This window comes from Haplochromis burtoni, unplaced genomic scaffold (genome assembly GCF_018398535.1).
Source record: "Haplochromis burtoni strain Fernald_Lab_line unplaced genomic scaffold, NCSU_Asbu1 Contig_12, whole genome shotgun sequence".
Lineage (NCBI taxonomy): Eukaryota > Metazoa > Chordata > Actinopteri > Cichliformes > Cichlidae > Haplochromis > Haplochromis burtoni.
Genome location: NW_024582373.1, coordinates 807,827 through 818,028, shown reverse-complemented (window position 1 = coordinate 818,028; position 10,202 = coordinate 807,827). Strand labels below are relative to the sequence as shown.

Here is a 10,202-nt window from a genome sequence, read left to right as displayed (position 1 = left end):
GTGAGTTTTCTGCAGTTGGTTTATGATTCAGTTATACGCAAGTTTTGAACACTGGCTCTGGTGTTTGTTTGAAAGCACACGGCCGTTACAGAGGCAGTTGGTGTAGCTTCGCTTTCCGAGCAGGCTGTGCTTTTTTACGCTACCGTGATAAAACGAACCACCTTACCAGTGTCTGTTTATTATGGGATATTTGCTGTAATATTATTAGCTCCTAACCTATAAGTGGTATCACAATGAACCTCGAGCTTGGCTTGATAACTATCCATTCTTGTTGGTTTTTGTATTTTTTGGCGTTTCCTTTATCCACTAGCTACAAAGTTTACGAGACCAAGGCTCTGATTCGCTGGGGTGCAATACCCTAGCTGTTAACACTCAGCTCTGCTCACGAGTGAACTCTTTTGTGTTTGGAAACGTTTACGTGAAGTTTGTGCCGCCGTTAGCATGTGTTCATTGTCAACACACACAGCTGAATTGCTTTGGAGACTATATTTTCTACCTGACAGCCCGCCTTGCTTTACAGTTTCGGTTCATATGCTGCTGGAGTCGTCTGTGTTCACAGCTAATGTGTGACGGTACACCGCGGAAGTTTTCATTAGTGGGGAAATCTAAATAACAATATTGAATGACCTTCTGGACTAGTGACTAGCTTCCACGGTGAATGTGGTGGAGATTAGCACTCTTAATTACAGTGTATCTTCTTGGGTTTTGTTAAACAGAGCTCCCTCCTTATACTTTGACACAGAGACTTGGAGCATCTAAGTAACACCCATTAAAAAAAAGTGTAGGAAAAATGACAAAATGTTTTTTCATTTTAAAATGGGACGGGTTTTCTCTAAGTGGTTGTTACATTAGTAAAGTTTGCCAGCTGCAGGGTCGTGGGCAACCACGCAGTATTTTCCAGTAGCCTACACTATGCTGCTCGCAACCCAACTTGAACTGACTGGCTCAGCGTGGCTGCTCTGAACAATCCCCAGCATGTGGTATTTATTTGCATGACTGTAGCGAAATAGCGCTCGCGTGATTGTAGTGGTTGGTATAACTGGGACTATCTCTCTACGTGATTAAATGTTGGCGTTCACTGCTGGTAAATCACATGTAGGTGCATACGTGAGCGTGAGAGACAGACGGACTGGTTGTGGAGGCAGATGGATGTGTTTCAGTGCAGAGGATGATAAACACTCGCAGGGTTCCGGTTTGGGTTCGCCTCCCTGTGCTTGTGCTTGACAAGGTGTATGCCGAGCACTCGGGTTTTTTTTTTTTTTTTTTTTTTTTTTAGGTTGTAAGAGGAAATTCTTGGAGAGCGTGCTCAAGTGTAGGCAACAGTGAGGGGGTAGGTTAGTCATTTCTCTGAAATGCTTGAGGACTAGGTGTGCTGTCGCTCTGTTTGCCCGGGGCCATCCCTGCCGATACTTGCAGGCATTTACATCTCAATGCAAGAGTTTCTGGGATCATTCAGGTATATATATATATATATATTTTTTTCTTTCTTTCTTTTTTGTTGTTGTTGTCTACTGTGGAGTTTTCTCACTTTCAGCGATTTCACACATGGGATTAAGTAGACTGTGATATCTCAGTAATGTGGACATTAGATGGTTGGTAGCTGGGAAAGAATGAGTGAGGATGGTTCTACTAGCAGTCTTTAGCTGTCAGGTGGGCTAACTTGTCTCATAGAATGCCATTACTCAAGTCCATGTATGTGGTATTTTTCTAAGTGGGCAGAATGACCACTGTGGGAACCTGTCCAATGAGCTACTTCTGCTCATATTCTTGGCAAACGGAGCCCCCTGTTTCCCCCCATTCTCTGTCCCTTTATCTACCAGTCTCTTTCTCCCTCACACAGGGTGTCAGGCTGTGTTAACAATGAATCAATCTTTGGGGGGATTCTTTGACTGCAGATGGGGTGCAGAAGTGACTGCATTGCATGGCTTTCGCTCTTTGTCTGTTGGCCCCCGCATGGGCTCTCAATAATTCATTAACTTATCACTTTTTCTCATGGGCATGGGAGAAGGCTAATCGGTCACATGTCCCATGGATTCAGCACCCTAACGCTCACCCTATTAAAATGAGCATAACATTTGGAGGCATTGCTGATATTTGGGTCATTCTTATAGAGGTTACTTGTGAAACAAAGTATTGTATCCTGTCCCTAAAATAATAAAAATGTGAATTTCTGAGGAGTGGCTATGGCGGCTATGGCTACAAACTTATTTAGTGACATGAGTAAATTGGGGAACACATGAGTGCCTGCTTCCTGCTTGATGCCTGAAATATATTGACCACAACAAGTTCAAACTGCAATTCTCGGGGTAAGCACAGCGCATTCAAAACAAACGTATTTATGAATGAAATGGTTAAAAACCTAATTTTTAAATAATATCAAAAAGTGCAGGATTTTAAAAATATTTTTACTGCTTTCACCTCGTTATGCAATGCTGCATTTTGCATAGGACTGCCATATTTGAGTTGTCTAAGACTTCTAAATACAGTGGTGGTGAGCTTGCAACTCTCTGATGACTGCCTAATCTGTCTTTGTTGAGCGGCATTTTTGTGTCATTAATGTCTGAATAGATGGCATTCTTTGACTGTTTCGTCAGTCTCCCTGCCTTAAGAGAGACAGAGATAATAAGCTTAGTTTCGAGAAACTGCCAATCGGTCATGTGGTATGTGTTTATTTTATGATTAATAGTTGTGTGGATGAGCAGTAGCTTTGAGAGTACTCTTGATGACACAGAGCTGAAAGAACAGCCTGATTGTTTCCCCTAATTGAAATATGACTCCTTGGTCTTCTTACAGCTGTATGGGGAGTGCAGGGTTAGTCAAGGAAAGCGGTTGTTCCTTCATATGTAACTTGTAACCAGTTCTTATCATTTAGAGAAAAGGAGGATCTTTATATTTTTAGCAACTGTTTTTGTATTTGACGTTATCTTTACCCAGGTCTGTTTTCAAGTCAAGTTTGAGTATTTGTTTCCCTCACTTTGACTGGTCGTTCAAGGCTGTTTTACAACCAAGTTTAAGAATTCAGAAGCTTCCTGCGGTCAGCTCAAGCTGTGCATAACATCCTGTTTAATTCCCACATCTCAAGGTCACTCATGCAGTGACAGTGATCTGGATTTGTTTGTTAAAAGGGCACATACACACTGGCAGAACTCAACAGGTAGGTTTGCTTTTTCTGCCTACCTCTGTAGAGCTAAATATAGAAATCTGTTAAACAAGACAGTCATGTTTCCACTGCTGAAATATTTAGTTACTTTGCTCAAACAAGTGAGAGCGAGAGTATGAAATGAGAGCTGCCGAAACCAGATCAACCAGGGAAGGCCAGATCGCCACCTCACTGAGACCCAAGTCAAATGGTGCAGTTTGCACTTTCGTTCTGTTTGAAGTCACATGTCATTCATGCCCTCGTTGTCCTCTTCTTCATCTCTGAGGTAAGACCCAAGTGTTAGGTTAGCTGAGCCATATGTGAGCCATGCACACTTCTAAAAGCCATACAGGCAGCCTGAAGCAATCATTGCGCCCAATTCTAGTTTATAACCAGCGTGGATTTGGAACAGCTCTCGCTCTAGTCCTCATTGATTGGATGGAGGATAGAGTTTATTAGGGAAGGGTGTGCCAAGAGCTTTGTCCCCCTCCCCTCCTTGCCCTTCCTCTTTAACTTCAACTCCCCCTTTAACTTTCGCTCCCCGAGCTCAAGAATGCTCGTAAAAAGAGTTCACCTGAACAAGCCAGTGGGAGGGTAGGACCCTGCTCTAGTTTTGTTACTATTGTAAAAAGTTAGCAAGACGTTGTTTGTGTTTTGTTTAGGGCCCCCTTTTATAAAACTGCTCTGGGGAGAAGCGGCACGGGTGAAAAAAAGTTTGGTTTGTGAGATAACTGCTACCAGATGCTCTCTCTGTCTTTTATTCAGCATAAGAAGAATTAGAAAGAAAGGCTGCAGAAGAGAAGAGAATAGGAGAGTGTCATTTCTGAATGAACTTTAAATGAACTATCCATGCAACAGTTGTTGCATGGATACTCTCCATCTTAATTCAGTCCTCACTTTTCTTTTCCCATCAGTACCCCTCCCCCCTTTTATTAAAGAGAAAATCATTTTAAAAAGTGGTACAACTTCTACACATAGTGACCATTAGACCCATAAAGGCTCCAATGTAACTTTTTTTTTGAGAAATCTATTCTGTGTAAATATGTGTTATGTTTATGTCATTAGTGAGAGTCTCAGGAATAGCTCCAATTTGGGTCAAATGCTTGAGTGTTGTGGAATTGGTTTGCTATCAAAACAACAAAGGGCTTTGTTCTCTGCAGAGTTTTCAAGGTTCTCTGTCCTAACTTTTCACAAAGCTTGTCTTTACTGGCTTTAATATTAGTAGTTTAGTGTTTTGTTTTTTGTTTTTTTGTTGTTGTTTTTTTAGTTTTATAGTTGTTTTTGTTGTTGTTGTTGTTGTTGTTGTTGTTGGTTTTTTAAAGATTGTTTTGTGTACACATCGAAAATGAAACAGTTTTATGTTGACTTTCTGTGGCAGTGGGTTGTGGTTTCTAGGAGGGCTGGGGAGTGTCTACAAGTTATGTCAGCGTTTCCCCACACAAACACTTTACTCAAGTGGGCTGCCCAGGTGTATTTGGTGAAAACAGGTGACTAAATTTATTTTCTTTCTCTGAGAAAATGATGGCATCTTTGATTGGACAATCCTCTCATTCTTATTTAGAGTTCAGTTGCTGCTAACCACCTAGCACCGGGCCCTTCCTTCCTCCTTGTGTTTTCACCTTACAGTGGCAGCTAGCAGGTGTCCTGCCTTCTCCACACACACCTTAACTGCAGTCTATATGATAAAGGGCAGCTTTAGAGAAGGTCTCCACCTAATTCTCCTGACATTTTCAGGAGTTCATAGCCTTGGTCACATTAGTCATCGCTCGCCTGAACTGTAGTGTCAACACGGCCCCATAACAATTTATACTCACACTTGAGGCATGCTTCAATCGCTATAGTCATATCCTGAATGATATGTGTCCCAAATCACTGCTGAAATGGGAATACAGGGAGTTCAGACAGGAAACGGAGTGACTGCTGAGATTTTTTTTTTCCAGATTTATATGTGAAACATTGTTTCAAATTTTTTGTGCTAGTCTCCAAATGCACATCCCTGTACTACTCATTGAAATATCATAGAAATGCCCGAGGAGACACACTCGTGCTACCAGCCTAGCTGTGTTGCACTTGGTTGCAAAAGTCTGTAGTCAACACAGTCAGTGAGTATAAGCTGTTTGTGTGTGAAAACAGGCTTGAGACAGTATTTGTCCATTTGTCCTCTGGCATAAGTGAACAGAACAGTCATTTTACATGGAAATTGCTTCTAAAGCATACGGTAACATGTTAATTAAGGTGCTAGTAGACAGCTACTCGTGTGTTCTTTAATGTAAAACAACTGATTGTGGTGCCCCCACAATATCCTGACTAATTAAATTGAGTTCCTTGCTATTTTTTAATGTGTTTTATTTTAAGGTTAGCATTTTTTTTTAGGTGGCTAAAAGACATTTTGTTTCTGTTTGTACATTGCTCACCTTCAGTGTCAATTCCCCTGTCTACTTGGTGGTATACCATTGGTCACTGACTTAAAACACACTGGCAATGAATAAGTACCTCAGACAAACCCACTTCAAAGAAGCCAAATGATCTCTAAACTGAGTAAAATCAGTTTACCCAGTGAAACTGGCATTTTTTTTAGCATCAAAATTAAACATTTACTGTAAATTGACAATCACTCCTTTTGCACTTTACTTTTTTCAGTGTGTTTTAATAAAAATGTGTCTTCAGCTTACACCAATTTAACATTCAGTTTGCTTTGATTGTATTAATAAAAAAAACAATGTGTGAGAGAGATTTTCTATTACCACAGAGTCTAAAAACACCGAGAGATGGTTTTTGGTTCATATTGCCCAGCCCTAGTTTCTAGGTCTGTCTGAACTGGGAACCAGCTGTTGGCATGCATGGCACTGCAGTCCCAAGTTGTAAGAGGATATCTGACCATGCAAGCAGGGACTGTACGGGTACTGTCTCTGTAGTTCATCTGAAATTCAAAATCTTCTTTCATTTAGTAAATTAGCACAGATTGCAATGAGTGTGTGCATTTTTTTTTGCACACAGCACTGAGCTTAACACTTTTTTTTTTTTTCATTTTTCCATTGGCCTGTAATAAATGTTATTTTATTATAGCCCTGAGTTCAAAGAAAAGTCATGAATGACTTACTTCCACGCCATCGTTAAAGGCTCCAGACTTACTACAGCATGTCAACACTGGCAAGGCATGTGTCAGATAATTTACTACACTTGTTTCTTATATGTGCTCTTTCCCTTTTTTTTTCTTTTTTTTTTTTTTTTTTCCCTCCCCTCTTCTCCTCACGGGAAGAGAAAAGTGTTCTTTTCACTATTACTGTTCTTTTCTGCCTACTGACGTCAGTCCTGTTTACGTGGCTGGTCGTTAAGGCAACACTAATCAAAAGGTTGCTCTGAAGCTTACTGCTGTCCCTAGAATAGCAGAGCTAACACTTGCCTCCTGATGTTGCCACATCACATCAAGCTGTGCAGTGAAGTCTTGGTTTAAATATCAAGCAATGCTTCGAAAAAGTTGAGCTGAAATTTGATTCTTTATTTTATATAGAAGTGGCTTTACTTTTGCAAGTAATTACTATGTTTCTATTTGCCCTGTTTTATATAGATAGATATATATTGCTCTTGCCATATTGGGAGAATTGGTTATGTGTGACTATGGTATGATTAAAAATGGAAATAAAGGTCCCTGTTCAATTAGCTCCACCATTGTGTCCTAGTCAAATCCTCTGGACATGGTGGCCACCCTTGAAATAGAATTCCAATATTATTTAAAGCAGTTAATGACTTTGGTTTTAAGGCAATGTGAAGGTCAAAACCAAACTTGGTGTGGCAGGGCACAAGCTTCATCTATAATCAAGATATTCATTTTTAATATCCAAATGGGAGTGGTTTTAGATTTTAATAATGACATAATCTGAGCCCCCATTTACACAGCCCTAAAGACAAGGCCTAAAGACATCAACAGATAACTGTAGGATGTGCAGTAGAAATGAGTAAGGCCTTCACTTTGAAGTAAGAGTTTTAAAAGTTTCTGATTCCGGTTTGCGTCACACCTAGTTTCACTGCCACTTGGTGGTTAGTTAGCAAGACTAGTTTGCAGACATGTCGACCTTTTCTTTTCAGACTAGAGGCAACTGCAGTAATCTGCTAGTGACCAAAGCAATCACAAGGAGGTTTTGGGTGCAGCACCCACTTTGGGATAGATTTCACCTACCAACAACCAGCAGTCAGTCTCCAAATACTTAGGGAATGCAGGTTTTTCCCAAGTGGCCGAAGGTTGCAAGGAGGTCACTGACTGATCTCTAGGTTTGTTTCAGTGTTTCAGGCCTAACACAATCACACTGTTCAAGTAAAATAAACACTGAGGGAGGTAATTGGAAGCGGCATCATGTCTTATTTTTTTCCTCCTTTCACTTGTTGTACTGCTGTTCTTTGTCATTCAGTGAAGCTGCGTTGCTCTCTCACTCACGTAACTGAGTAGGAGGGGAGAGAGTGAGAGGTGTGCTTGCAGCAGGAGAAGAAAGACTTTTTTTTTTTTTTTCGTGAAGCAGTACTGTCTGTAGATATTATGTCTGTGTTCTTTATTTTAAAAGTTACCAAAGGGCTATGCAAAGTGTTAATCTGAATGATCTGAACGGTGGTGATATCAAACCTGTGAGTGAGATGGAGGAGCTGAGGTAGCGTACATTACTATATTCTAAGAAAAACAAACAAAAATAAAACAAATATAAATAGTCTTAAAAACCCAACATTATAGTTATTGACTCTGAGGTACAGTCCTAGTATTGGCACAGAATGAATTATTTGGGCTTTAAGCTGACTTGTAATTTGTGGGAAAAGGAGACTTCTTTAAGAGACAGCTTTATTTTCACACTTTGCTTCAAGTAAAACAAACAAAACAAAACCCCCGAAATGATGCATTGTACTCATACTTCATAAGCATTTTTTTTGCCTTGAGGAAAAATCAACAATATTTCATTTTTCTACCAGCAGAAACAGCAAATGCAACTTTTGTTGCTTTATACTTCAAATAAACATAAACCAGACTGTAAATATGCATAGTGGTGTGTGTCCGCTCAGTCAGCCTGTGTTGTCCTTTGCTTGCCCCCTTGAAGAGCGAAGGACTTGATTAGCAGTGCAGGCTTAATCACTCAGCAGATGGGACAGAGTGCAGTGTCACCAAGACAAAAACAAACCCACAGTTGGATTATGGCTGGCTGTGTGTCTCTGTCCACTTGGACTGAGCAGCTTTGACTTGACTCCTAAACACACTCCCAGGTGTTGTGCTGAATCCCAGCAGAGAGCCATGTTTCTTTTTGTCTCTCCCATTAAACAATTGGTCGTTGCTGTCCTTATCAGTTATTTTGTCTAAAGCATGAAATAACACAATGAATTAAAAACTATAAAACAGGGCATGTTATATAGCTTGAGATGATGATAAAGTCTGCTATCTCTTCTGTTTTAATTTTTTTTTTTTTTTTTGCACTGGGTGAAAAGCAAACTAAAAGAAACTTTACTGACGGGCTGTAAAATCCTCATGTATTCTTAACCAAGGTCAGCATCACCCTGGGAGATCAAACAAGGCACGTATTGATAGTTCCTTCTGCTGTTACTCCTGTTAGTAAAATTCCTTTTTTTTTAAAAATTTTTTTTTTTTTTATACCTAGGCTCCGTCACCACATGAAGCTGACCATTTAAAAGAAAGAAGTAGTAAGAGGAATACTAGGATAGAGGAGGGTTCAAAGTTGGGAAACTGGCGTCAGACCGTCTTTTGACTGGAATTCTTTGCAGGGGTCAGAGTTCAGAGACTGCAGTGTGGTGCTCTGATTGGCTGTGGAAAGGTGAAATGAAAACCACAGTAAACTTTTGACCCCGGCGCAGGAGCGCTGCAGGAACGCCCAGGCTCAGCTCTGGCGTGGTGGAACAGAGCCCGCTCTCTTCCTGTGTTTACTCCACCAATCCAACAGTGACGGTGGGGAGAAGAGGAGGAAAGAGGAGGGGGCAGGGAGGGAGCAGATAGGGAGGAGGGAAAGACACGAGCAAGAACGAGGGAGAAAGGAAAAAGCGAAAGCTGAGAGAGAGACACAGTTGAAACGTTAAAAACAGAAAGACCCTCTGTCTCAACAGCAAAGCGAAAATCAAAACTGCCAAATCAAACTCGGTGTTTTCTGTTGACATCGCCAAATTTACAAATATCACAAACAATAATTACAGTGGTTAAGATATCGTCTCACTGATTTAACTTCTACAGGAGATTTGCCCGCTCATTGCATCAGTTGCAAGTGGATATGTGTGTTATCAGGCTGGGCAGCATCGAGGTTGATCAGGCACTGGTGTTCTGGCTCCCCAGATAAAAGGCTGTTTAGCTATTGATTAATGAACTCATTTCCATAATATTAGCCTTGTGTGATCACAGCTGACTGCATTCTGTTTGGTCTGTGGTCTCCTCTGGACGATGCTGCGCTTATCACCTCAGTTTTTGCACCAGCACATGAAGCCTATTGAAAATGAAGGGGTTATTGGGGACGTAGAATTAACAGTTGTGCAATGTGACAAGTTAGTTGCTTGAATCTATGCCGGCGCATGTCCTATCCTCTTCCTTTCTATTCTTTGTTCCTGTTGATGATGGATAGTTGCAGGAGATGCAAGTGTGACGCACACACACAGTGGAATCTGCCATGTCTTTGTTTTCACCTTCATTTATTTTCCCTGGTTTTTCTCCACGTTGCAGTTTGTGTGGGAAAAAATGGGGAGATGCACACACAGCCTGTCCAAGCTCTCATGTGTGTTGTGTGCATTGGAAAAGGGTGGGGGATGTTTTTTTTTTTCTTTTTTTCTTCTAGAGAAATAGGCAATCCTATGAACACAGTTTTCCCTCTGCTATGAGCTACAGTCTTACTCACCACATTCATCTATGGACATCTTGTATTTCTTTATTGAAAAGAGTGCAGATGGTTAGAATGGGTTTTACAATATCCGTCATATGTGCAAAATGTGTTTGACAATTGACTTTTTTCACACATTTTATTTCTTCGCTTGTCAATAAAATCGAATTTGGCATTTATGACATCGTTTTTACCTTAAAGACAAAGGCTTCTTT

General features: G+C 40.6%; 1 protein-coding gene across 4 annotated transcripts in view; it reads left to right on the top strand.

Moving 5' to 3' along the window:
- Positions 1 to 10,202, top strand: part of ncoa3 (nuclear receptor coactivator 3) — a 34,444-nt gene that overhangs the window by 109 nt on the left and 24,133 nt on the right. For 2 of the 4 annotated variants that reach the window (XM_014341035.2, XM_042214793.1), the window contains exon 1: positions 7 to 1,456. The exons of the other annotated variants lie outside the window; for them this stretch is intronic. The gene's annotated coding sequence lies outside the window, so the exon portion shown is untranslated. Of the gene's footprint in view, positions 1 to 6; positions 1,457 to 10,202 lie in introns of those variants that run through there. 4 annotated transcript variants of the gene reach the window in all.